The sequence below is a fragment of the Crotalus tigris genome, unplaced genomic scaffold, assembly GCF_016545835.1.
Source record: "Crotalus tigris isolate CLP2741 ecotype Arizona unplaced genomic scaffold, ASM1654583v1 scf7180000017725.2566008, whole genome shotgun sequence".
Taxonomy (NCBI): domain Eukaryota; kingdom Metazoa; phylum Chordata; class Lepidosauria; order Squamata; family Viperidae; genus Crotalus; species Crotalus tigris.
In genome coordinates this window covers 488,588-501,429 of record NW_024096593.1, presented here as the reverse complement: position 1 = coordinate 501,429, position 12,842 = coordinate 488,588, and positions in this window count along the sequence as shown.

Here is a 12,842-nt window from a genome sequence, read left to right as displayed (position 1 = left end):
ACAACCTGCCTCCAGAAGCAGTGAATGCTCCAACACTGGAAGTTTTTAAGAAGAGACTGGATAGCCATTTGTCTGAAATGATATAGGGTTTCCTGCCTGAGCAAGGGGTTGGAGTAGATGACCTCCAAGGTCCCTTCCAATGTTGTTGTTGTTATTATTGTTATTATTACTATACCTCCAAGATCTCTTCCAACTCTGTTGTTCTACTCTACTCTACTCTATCCTATCCTACACTTTAACCAGTTCAATTTCGCATAACACAACATAACACAACTCTTAAAAGATGTCCTAGTAAGCAATGAATGGTTCCAGCAGCACAAAGATGACCTATCTGTGAAGCAGGGGCTAGTGTGGAAAGGTACCAAAATATATGTCCCAGCCAGCCAGCGGACCTGGATTTTATAGAGGAATCACAACACTAGATGTTTTGCGTTTGTGAAGACCCTGCACCTAGAGAAGAGAAAATTCTGGTGGCCAAAAATGAAAAAGGACATACAAGCATATGTGGACAACTGCCCTGTGTGTGCCTCAATGAAATGGATGCCCAGGAATACTCCACCCCCGGACTGCCGCAGCTGGTAGCCAACCCGATGAACCCCTGGGAAGAAATCTCCATGGACTTTATTGTGGACTTGCCAGAGAGTGCTGGGAACACTGTAATTTGCACCATTACAGACTTGTTCTCCAAGCAGGCACATTTCATGGTACGCCCAAGAATTCCCTCCACTCAGTCCCTAGCTAGGCTATTCATACAACATATCTACTGACTGCATGGAGTCCCAAAGTGCATCATCTCAGACCGGCGCATGCTGTTCAACACAAAATTTTGGTGGGAATTCCTTAAGCTGATTGGCTCTCCACAGGGTCTTAGCTCCACCTACCACCCCAATACCAATGGAACCTGTGAACAGACAAATTCCATGTTAGAGCAGTACCTGAGGTATTATGTAAATTACCAACAGACCAATTGGGCCGAACTGCCTTTTACAGAAGTGGCAAATAATAACTCCGTGCATAGTAGTATGAGATTTATCCCATTCAGGGTAGCTAGTGGAGTGGAGTTTGCATCAATGCCAGAGATTCCTCAGTGACAACCTTCCTCAGTATCAGTGGCTGAGTGGATGGAAACCTTAAAGGAAATGTGGGGGGTAGTGCACAGAGTGTTACAAAAGGCTAGAGCAGACATGTCAAACTCGTGACGTCACGTGATGTCATGAGACATATCGGGACTATTTTGCCATTGCTGGCAATGGGGTGGGTGCAGCAGTTTGACACTCCTGGGCTAGAGAGACACAAAAGAGTCAAGCAGACAAGAAGGCACCACAAGGGGAATTCAAAGTGGGAGATAAAGTGTACTTGTCTACAAAGTTTCTCAACCTGAGATAGCCTTGCATGAAGTTGGGCCCCAAGTATATAGGACCTTTCCAAGTTATCCTGATCGTAAATCCGGTTGTTGTAGAATTACAGCTGCCAGGCGAGTCCACCCAGTGTTTCACTTCCGTCTATTGAAAGCTTTCTGCAGTTTGGAGTTAAGACCTGCTGTTGAAGCGTCTCCTCCTCCTACCTGGTCAAAGAAGAGGAGCACTATGGCATTAAGGAGATTCTTAACTCCCAGTACCATAGGGGGAAAGTGCAGTATCTAGTATTATGGAGAGGCTACCCTTTGCCCAATGTAGAATGGGTGGCAGCAACAGATGTAAAGGCAGCTGCATTAGTGCACAGATTTCATGCCGAGCATCCAGGTTGGCCCAAGTGAAGGAGATCGTGGAAGTAATGTGGTGTGCCCTGTTGTGTTTTATTTTCCAGGACTATTCTTCTTCTGGAGGGTCAGCATGTCAAACCTGACTCAACTCCATAGCTGCACCTGTTGTCACTCGCAGTTTGCCGAACAGCAAGGGAGTGGGGTAGGCAAATTCCTAAGGAGGGAGGAAATGCAAGAATGCCTCCTGATGTTGGTGAGATGTTAAACGGCAAGGTCAAGTTATTAAACAATTGAGCAGCACAGACAGTTTTTGCCCCCCCCCCAAGAACTGAACCCAATTGGTGAACTATGAACTGTGGATGGCCTGAAGGGGAAAAGGGATTTTACCAATGGGGCTTTCATGGGCAAAATCCCAGAACTGACTTTGCTTCTGCTGTACCTAGATAGATCTTTCAATAAAACTACATTCTTGGTAATTTAAAAGAGCTGGGAGTTTCTGTAGTTGAATGAGCCACATGGGATGGTTGACAGGGGCCCAAAGATTGCCTCCACTTGCTGATAAGGGTGAGGTGGGCAATTCCCACTGGGATGAATAGTCCCTTAAGTAACCTGAATCCATGCTGTGTAGGGCTTTAAAGATGATAACCAACATCTTTAATTGCTCCCAGAACATACTTTTTGGGTGGTGGGAGTTTCAGATCACTAATGATTCCTTGTGATTGTGTGGAGATGTTCTTGTAGGTTTCTTGGTAAGCTTTCAGAAGTGGTTTACTATGGCTTCTTTCCTAGGGCTGAGAAAGAACGACTGGCCCAAGGTCACCCAGCTGGCTTTATACCGAGGCCGGATTAGAACTCAAAGTCTCCCTGTTTTTAGCTTGGTGCATTAATCAATGCACCAAACTGGTTCTCCCTAAGTATAATTAATCTCCAATCATACTTAACAAGCTGTAAATCCCAGGTGATATCTTGAAACCAGCTTTGTGTTTATGTATGCGTGTGTGTTGTCAAACATAAAGAGAGCATTAATTCTGGCACTGGGGCATTCTTTTTAGTAAGCTGTATATACTGTACATCAAAGACTGTTTTTTATCAAAATCCTAACATGAAAGTTTGTAAGAGAGAATAAGAGGTGACAACAATTTCCATCAACGCCAGCCACTGCTGCAAAGGTGAACTAGATTTTCAGAAGCCCATTTCTTTCTCGGAGTGATTGATCTTAGACTATAATTGGAAAGAGAGAAGGAATTGTGGATTCAGGCCAAATATTGGCTCACAATTCTTCTACAGCTGTGTACCATAAGATTTTGGCAGCTGAGGAGACACAGTCTTAAAATAGTCACTGGCTGGGATTGCAACCATATATTTTGATTATGGAATTGTATGCTTATGTGAACCCAGCTTTTGTAATTGTAAATGACAACTGAACATCCAGGGGCACCGTCTTGATTGCATTGTGGGTTGACCAGGACTACATTTTAAATGTGGGAGAAATGGTTTTTTTCCATTATTTTGTAACTGTTACCTTCTATTTTGATATTATGTGGGATAAGTACTTCTTTCAAATATAATGTACAGGTAATCCTCTATTTATGACCAAAACTGAACCCAGACTTAATGTTGCTAAGCCAGGCAGTTGTTAAGTCAGTTGTGCCTCATTTTATGACTCTTTTTGCCACAGGTTAAGCAAATCACTGCAGTTTTTTAATGAATCATAAGTTGATTAAGCAAATCTGGCTTCCCCCATTCATTTTGCTTGCTTAGAAATTGTGATCAAGTGACCCTGGGAAAGTGCAACTATCATAAATACATGCCATTTGCCAAGCAGCCAAATCACATAACCATGGGGAACCGCAATAAACGTAAGTGTGGAGAGCTTCCGGTGGGAGGCGACGGCGATGGCGGCTAGCTTTTAGCCGTCCAGCTGGGGAAGTGTCAGAGCCGCGGAGCGCAGCGCGCATCAGCTGGCCCGCGGCTCGGAAATCCCTTCCCGGGCAAAGGGAAGGGATAGAGAACGCAAGAGTAGAGGTAGAACCCCTGAACCCCCTCTGGATTTATTTCTAGAGGGGGTGAAAGGAGTGTTCCCTCGGAGCTCTTGCTGATCTCCGCCTCCCAGCTGTTTTTGCTTCCTTGGAAGCAAAAGAAACCGCCGCTTCTATCTCCGTGTTTACAGCATTTTGGTGAGTAATTTTTAAACGGACGGAGCAGTTTAAAGGACTTTTTCTTATATTTTAGGTGTTTATTTTTTTATCTTTTGATTTTTACTATTTTTCCTCCTTTTCTTTGTTATATTAGTGAAAGGACTTAAGATGGCGTTTTGAAAGTGTCGGAGTTTTTTTTTTCCTTTCTCTTTTGTTTTACTTTCCCTTTTTAAGGATTGTTTTTTGCTTTTGCTTTTGCTTTTGGCTTAGAATTTTTTTTTTTGAATTGTTTGCTCTTTTATTACTTATTCTTGGGATTTATTCTGGACTTTTAATGATTATAGTTTGTCTCTTTTTAAAAATTCTTTTTTTCTTTTTTTCCTCCTCCCTTTTTGGCTGGAGGGGAAAGGGAAGTGATAATTGTGCTTTTTAAAATGGCTTCAAAGAGGCAGCAGTCTTCCTCAGTACCCAAGGTTATTTCTTCTCCTATAACTTCCACTGCACAGCTACAACAACAATCTAAACATGCACCACCGGCTCAGCCACCACCCTCCCCTCCTCTACCTGGACTTTCAGTGCAAGAGGTTAGAGGCATAATGGGAGAGATTGTAGTTCAAATGAGAGAGGAAATGACTCAATTTGTTTCACAGATTAAATCAGAAATTAAATCTGATCTCAAAGAAGAGATAACGGGGATAAAGTCTAAATTGCAAGAAAATAATAATGAATTACGACAAGATATACTGGCAGCTGTTTCAGGTTTGGCTACTGTGGTGGTTAAGCTCGATGCAAGGCTTGAGGAAGTGGAAGACAAAGTTGACTCTTTAGATGACAAAATTCAAGACGTGGAAAGGAAGGTGGACTCCTCACAAGAAGATATTTTGATGTTTCAATACAGACAAATGGAGTATGCTCTGAGGATTAGAGGCCTCAAGGAAGATATGAATCAAGATTTGATGGAGGTGGTTCTTAGTGATCTGGCGCTGGCTTTGGATATGGATAAAGGAGAATTACAGAGAGAAGTAGAAAAAATTTATAGACTCAACTCCTGGATTGCTAAGCAGAAGAATTTGCCCAGAGATGTGGTGATTTACTTTACAAAGAAGTCCCTGCGGAATGAGATTATACAAGCTTTTTACAACAAAAGATTTCAGATTGCCGCCCAAGATGTCATCATTCTAAAGGAAATCCCATCTAAAATTTTAAGAAGTAGGAAAGACTTTGCTTTTTTAACCAATGAGCTTAAAGCTAGATCGATGCCATTCAGATGGGAAATTCCGATGGGTATCGTTTTGAGCCATGCTGGGACACGTTACAGATTGAACACAGTTGACAAAGCTAGAGATTTCTATACTTCGGTCCTGAGTGCAGGCTCAACTTCATCTGGTCGGAAATCTTTGAGTGCTAAGGAACCTGAGCAGCAATCTGAGGCACTAGATTTGGTTTCCGCAGGGATGATAGAAGTGGCAAAGCAACGCCAAACGGAGGCTAAAGAGCAGAGGATGACTCGTGCAGCTTATAAGCGTAAAGAGAAAGAGCAACGTAAAAAAGAGCCCAAAGAGAATTCTCCTGGAAGTGCATCACCGCCGGTGGGAGGAGCAAGACCCAAGAGTTATGCAACACACGCAGCTCTGTCAGAGTTTGATGGTGTCTTCTCCAGGCTGCGTGCCAAGGGAGATGGCAAAGTTTTTGACCTGGAATGTTAATGGATTGAATTCTCCTCAGAAACGGAAAAAAATCTTTTATTATTTGAAACAACATACCAATGATGTTATTTGTTTACAGGAAACTCATATTCTACTTAAAGATCAGAAATATTTAGTTAATGCTCGTTTGGGATCTCATTTTATATCTCCTGCACCTGGGAAGAAAGGGGGAGTTGTTATATATGTCAAACAAAACCTGCCAGCTTGTCTGGTAGAATCAGATCCCCAGGGGAGATATGTGATGATTGAACTTGGTATTTATGGTAAGAAAGTACTTATAGTTGGACTTTATGCTCCAAATCAACAACAGGAACAATTTTATAAACAGTTACACCAAAAAATAACTTTGCTTGATTATAGATCGGTGGTATTAATGGGTGATTGGAATGGTGTCTTAGATACACAAAGGGATAAGAAAGGTTCCTCTCCTTTTCTTAAACAAGCAAGGCTACCTAAAGCCTTTTTTGATATGAAAGAAGACTGGGAATTAAGGGACTATTGGCGGGAACGTAATCAAGAGGAGAGAGACTTTACTTTTTTTTCTGACAGACACCAATCTTTTTCAAGAATTGACTTTTTCTTGATTACCACGGATTTGTATAATAAAGTAAAGAATGTAAAGATTTTTCCTAGATCACTGACGGATCATAGTCCAGTTTGGATGGAGTTGATTCAAGAGAAAGAGGAAAGAAGATCCTGGAGAGTTAATGAAAATTTGTTTAGACAAGAGAAGAATGTTCAAAAACTAAAGGAGTGTTTAAAGGACTATTTTGCTTTGAATATGTATAAGGGGACTTCAATGTCAATGGTATGGGATGCAGGTAAAGCATTTATGCGCGGTGTTTTGATAAAAATGAATAATTTTTATAAGCGAAATCAGACTCAGAAACGTAGAGAACTTGAAGATGAAATTAAACTAAAAGAAAGGGCTTTGATTCTAAATCCTTCTGATGAAAGTACTAAAGAATCTGTAAAGTTATTAAGGTCACAATTTAATATGTTGATAGCAGATCAAGCTGCAACCAATTTATTATTTATGAAACAAAATACATTTTGTAATGCTAATAAGCCGGGGAGATGGTTGGCTTATCAATTAAGAAAGAAACAGAGACTGAGAATAATAGAGAAAATAAATTATAAGGGTAAACTAGTTTCTCAGAAGGAATTAATTAAAAAATCTTTTTTGGATTATTATCAAAACCTATACAAATCTACTAATGTACAACTGTTAGATATAAATAAATATTTAGCTGAGGCAAGTTTTCCTAAACTGACTGAGGATCAGAAATATGAAATTAATGGTTTAATTACTAAGGAGGAAATCGCCTCAGCAATTCAACAATTGAAATTAGGGAAAGCACCGGGTACGGATGGGTTAACAGCTGTTTATTATAAAGCTTTAATGGAGGAGATGATTCAACCATTAAATGATCTTTTTAATGGTATCTTACAGGGTTTAGAGATTCCTCCTTCATGGCGTAGTGCTTTTATATCATTGATTCCAAAGGAGGATCAAGATCTTACTTTACCAAAAAACTATAGGCCTATATCTCTTTTAAACGTGGATTATAAGATATTTGTAAAAATTTTGGTAAATAGGCTTATGAGGGTGGTGCATCATCTTGTGCATAAAGATCAATCAGGGTTTATAACAGGAAGGTATATGAAAAACAATGTTAGACAAATTATTAACTTATTAGAATACTTAGATAAGAACAACCAAGTTCCTGCAGGGCTCATATTTTTAGATGCTGAAAAAGCATTTGACCAACTGAATTGGCATTTTATGCTAAGAGTAATGGAAGAAATGAATTTTGGTGAAAACATATTACAAGCCCTTAAGGTAATATATCAAAAACAAACAGCACAACTTATTGTTAATGGAGGTTTGTCGGAGGTTTTCACAATAGAGAAAGGTACTAGACAGGGGTGTCCTTTATCGCCATTGTTGTTTGTTTTAACATTGGAAATATTATTGATTAAAATTCGAGAGTCTCAGGAAATTAAAGGAATATATGTTAATAAAAAAGAATATAAGTTGAGAGCTTTTGCGGATGACTTGGTTGTTACTTTGTCGCAACCTGATTATTCTGTAGTAAACTTATTACAGTTGATTCACCATTATGGTTTGGTCTCGGGTTTTAAGATTAATGTAAATAAGACTAAAATTTTACCTAAAAATTTGTCGAGTCAGGAGAAGCAGATTTTGGTTAACTCGACGGGTTTTGAGATTGTTAATAAGGTAAAATATTTGGGGGTGATGCTGTCTGTTTCTAATGCAAAACTATTTAAAAATAATTATGAAAGGTTGTGGGTCGGGGTACAGAAAGACTTGAAGAATTGGGAAAAGCTGCAATTATCCCTAATGGGAAGAATTGCAGTGATAAAAATGAATATTCTACCCAAGTTTCTTTTTTTGTTTCAAATGTTACCAATTTTGAAAAATGAGATTAATTTAAATGAGTGGCAGAAGGGTCTCAATAAATTTATTTGGGCAGGGAAAAAACCAAGGGTTAAGTTCAAAATTATGCAAGACTTCCGTGAGAGGGGCGGACTCAAGGTACCAAATTTGAAATTATATTATGATGCGGTGGTTTTAACATTAATTAGTGACTGGGTAAATTTGACAAATTCTGAGATACTTTATCTAGAGGGATGGGATTTACTTTATGGGTGGCATGCCTATTTAATATTTAATAAAAAAATAGATTGGGCTTTTAAATCTCATATTTTAAGAATTTCTTTACTTAGGATTTGGAGAAAATATTATAAAAGTGATTTTAAAGTACCATTATGGGCTATACCTTGGCATGCGATAGAAGGAATAAAAAGAGGGGTTAAAATGGATATGGTGTCTTATAGACAGTTACTTAAATGGGATGGACAAAACTGGCAATTAAAATCACGGGAAGAATTAGCACAAGAAAATTTTACTTATTCTTGGTTCCAATATAGGCAACTACTAGATAGATGGAAGATGGATTGTAAGGTGGGTTTTCTTAGAGAAGATGAAAATCTTATTAAGCAACTGAAGGATCAAAGACAAACCCACATTAAGAGAATTTATGGGGTTTTAGTTGAATTGGACTCAGAAACGGAACTAATTAAAGATTGTATGATTAGATGGGCGCAGAACTTTGGTGAGCCAGTTTCATTGGACACCTGGGAAACTATTTGGGTGAGAAATGTCAAATTTACTCAAGCACAGAATCTAAGGGAGAATTTTTATAAAATGTTTTATAGATGGCACCTTGATCCACAAAAAATGTCTTACATGTACCCTGACGTGCAACCTAAATGTTGGAGATGTGGTTATAAGGAGGCTTCCTATTATCATATTTGGTGGTCATGTAGAGAGATAAAAGCATTTTGGATCAAAATATGGTGGAATATCCAGAGAATTTTTAGAAGGAGGGTAAAATTTACTCCGCAATTATTTTTGTTAGGTATTGTTACAGATTGTGATACAAAGGAGGTTGTATTGATGTTAAACTTGATCACAGCCGCGAGGCTGTTAATTGGACAATATTGGAAGAAGGAATCTTTGCCTACATTGCAGGAATGGTTTTTTAAAGTAGCTTATCTGGCAGAAATGGCAAAGATTTCGGCTTTCTTAAAGCAACAAACGCAAGAGAAGTTTTTTGCTATCTGGGACAAATGGATAAAATTTATACAATTTAGATTGGGTATACAAAAATATTATATAGCTTTTTCATAAGTTTTATTTTTATATATATTATAGATATCTTTTTTATATATATAAATATAAAGTTTTTAATTTAATTTTTATTTTTATTTTTTTTTTTTTATTATTATTTCTTAAGCCTATATTCTGCTCTGGGAAGCTCAGGGGGGGGGAAGGGAGGGTTTTTGGGAGGGGTGTGGGGTGGGGGGTTTTTTTTATATGTATTGTTTAATTTTTTTTTCTTTTGTATATGTTGTTTTTTGTTCTGTATTGTTCTTGTTTTTTTTTGTAAAATTTATAAAACTTTTAATAAAAAAAAAAAAAAAAAAAAAAAATAAACGTAAGTGTGAAAAGCAGTCACAAGTCACTTTTTTCAGTGCCATTGTAACTTCAAATGATCACCAAATGAATAATTGCTAGTCCAGGACTATCTGTATGTTATTGTTTCTTCATAGATAATGAGAACCTTTTTCAAGATTATAGCTCCCTCTATTGATAAAAAAAAAACACTGTTATCTTTCAACTTCTTTAAGGGATAGAAGAAAGAAGCCACAATATTGCGTTTTCCCCAAAATAAGACCCATCTCGAAAATAAGCCCTAGCCTGATTTTTTTGGGGGTGGGCCTAATATAAGTCATATCCTCAAAATAAGCCCAGGGGGTTGGTGTGGCCAGCATAAGCAATGGCAAGCGTGGGGGGCCGATGGTGTCTGGCAGCAGCCGCAGCCCGCTAGCCCCTTGGCACAGCTTAGATAAGTCCAAGCATGGAAGCAAAGGCAGGGGGAAGGCAGGCAATCTGGACATGGCACATACTTTTTGCCCAGAGGGAGATTGGAAGTTTCATCTTCTTGCAAAAGGGGCGCTTAGAAACCAAGCGATTCGCTCCATCTCCAAGCTCTGTTTCCAAATGCCCCATAGGTGCCCAAACACTTTTTGCTCGGATGCTTCGTCTGCTTGCAAATGGGTCGAATTGCTTGGTTTCTAAGCGCCCCATTTGCAAGTAGATGAAGCTTCCAGTCTTCCTCTGGATGAAAAGTATTTGGGCGCCTATAGGGCACTTGGGGCAGCTCCACCCCTCTCCCACCTGCCTCACTCATGGCGGTGGCATGGCATGGTGGGCCACACAGCCTCCTGCCCCAAGAGGCCACAGAAGTGGGCCAGCAGCCACGCAGGCTCCTGCTGGATGGGGCTGTTGATCCACTGCCACAAGGCGAAGCAGGTGTTGGGAAAAAAATAAGACATCCCCTGGAAATAAGATGTACTGCCTCTTTTGGAGACAATATATATATATATAAGATCAGGTCTTATTTTTGGGGAAACATAGTATGTGGAGCTTTTGGGACTTTGGACAGTTCCAAATAGTTTTTTAAAAGATTTATTTTACTACTTGATATCTCCCCAATCCATTGAATGCAGAACAGCTAAAAGAAGTAGACCTCACCCACTCTAGAGTTCTGCAATGAGCCCCAGGTCTCCATGGTTTGTACTTTTGGTTTAATGCGTGGTGTGAACTCAAACAATTAACTACTGTATTAACTATGATTAAACAAATCATGGCAGTGCATTGTGTAGACCTAGCAGTGAGGAGAAAAGTACTTCACATTTGCTTAATTGGTATTTTTATTGTAAATGTCTATATCTCAAAGTTCAGCTTTGATATTAAAAAAAGAGATCAGGATTGAATCTAAGCTGAAATTAAATGTTGGGAAAAACCAAACTGATACAAAGTCAGAGAAATAAATCTTAACGTATTTGTTTAATTAAAATATTTATAAATGCCTCCATCATGCTGACTCTGAACAGTGTAGAATAAAGCAACAAGAATGCATTGGAAAACTAAGTGCAATGTAATATGTGTTACTCAAATGCCATGAACAGTCCATTTTTTTCTGCCAATGAAACATCACCCACTAAAAGGTTGGGAGATATATACATGTAATATTTTTTTAAAAAACCTAGTTTATAACAAACCAGAAAGATAGACTATCTTTAAGATCACTGTGGTTTAGAAAACAGTATTATTAGTTAATCATACAATACAAATTAGTTTGTATTTTTTATTTGGGAGGTCATTTAAGGCAAATAATATAGGATGGTCACATAGTGCTGCTTTCTACAGGGTAGCATATATAGATAGTCCTCAGCATTTGTTATAGGTAGAACAAGGCAATTGATTCTAGAGCCAAAAATGCCCTGCAGCTACAAGGCCTATATTGCCTTGGTAATGTATCAAGCAGACTCATTCTTCCAAAGGGATACATACTATAGATATCTTTAGATATTCATATAAATGTTATATGAGTGGCGATGATCAGACTTCTCCAAAATGTAAATGTTTGGTGCTGAATCTCACTGAACTACTAAAAGTTCTGTAGCTATACTGTAATTACAATCAGCTTATATAAAAGGATACCAAGTGGAGAGAGCTGAACATTTGCTTCACTAGGGAAGAAAAGAAATTTATGATCCACATGCAGCACAATTAATTTATGTTTGCTCAGAAGCAAATCATATTGTGTTAAATGGAACGTTCTCACAAGCAATTGCATGCAATAGCATTAGTAACTAATGAGATTAAAAGCTCCTTGATACCCTTTCTAGACTGACAAGGATGAAAGCAAGATTCTATTGTTTGAACAGATCTTTATCTTCTCCTTTTTAATATTGGATTATGGTATGGACTTCATACTTAATATGTTCTCACAAGCTGTTTCTAACACAGTTTTAAATGTGTGCCTAATCTCATTAGCACTACTTGAATTTTAAATAGATAGCTAACACTATGATTTTGTAGTCACATGAAGTAACATACACACTATGCATTTAACAGATTGAATGGCTGGATGCTGCTTCTTGAGGCCTAATCTACACATTATCACTGGATGACTCAAAACTGGTGTTTCACAGATAAATGTCTGCACTTAAGGCTGTTCCTTTGCACATAAGAGGCAGACAAAATATGCTCTGTTGGAGATGTTTGATTTAGAATGATTGCTCCAGGCTTGCAATTCGCAACCTGGAATGTGTCCACATCTGTTTTTATACAGTTCCTGTGCATTCATTCTTCTCTTTGCAGGAGTCCCTTTTTAAACAAATGCAAAAGATGTTGCAGCATCTTGAACTAGTCTCAACTCATTTCCTTTCCTCTTTTGTATAAGGCTAAGAGCTTTGTTGATGTAAAACAGACACATCAAACTTGTGACATCACGTGACGTCGCGTGACATGGCGGAGCTTTTTTCCCATTGCTGGCAATGGGGTGGGTGCGGTTTCCTGGTGATGCGTCCAGCCCGCGGGCCGGCAGTTTGACACACCTGATGTAAAACATAGAACCATTGTATATTTTAGTTAATGAACTGAGCTCCAGTAAACCAAATGTACAGTGTGTGAATCAATTCATTATGTAATAGAAATTAATCTCTTCCTTGTGCATAACAGTAGAATCCATGAATACTTTTATTTAAAACTTTTGCTAAAATGTTTTTAGGGCTGACCTGTAACTTAGAAGTGGCCATATACTCTGGAAATACAATCTTCAAGTTACATTTGATTCCTGATGACCACATGGCTACATCCATGTAGAATAGAATAGAATAGAATGGAATAGAATAGAA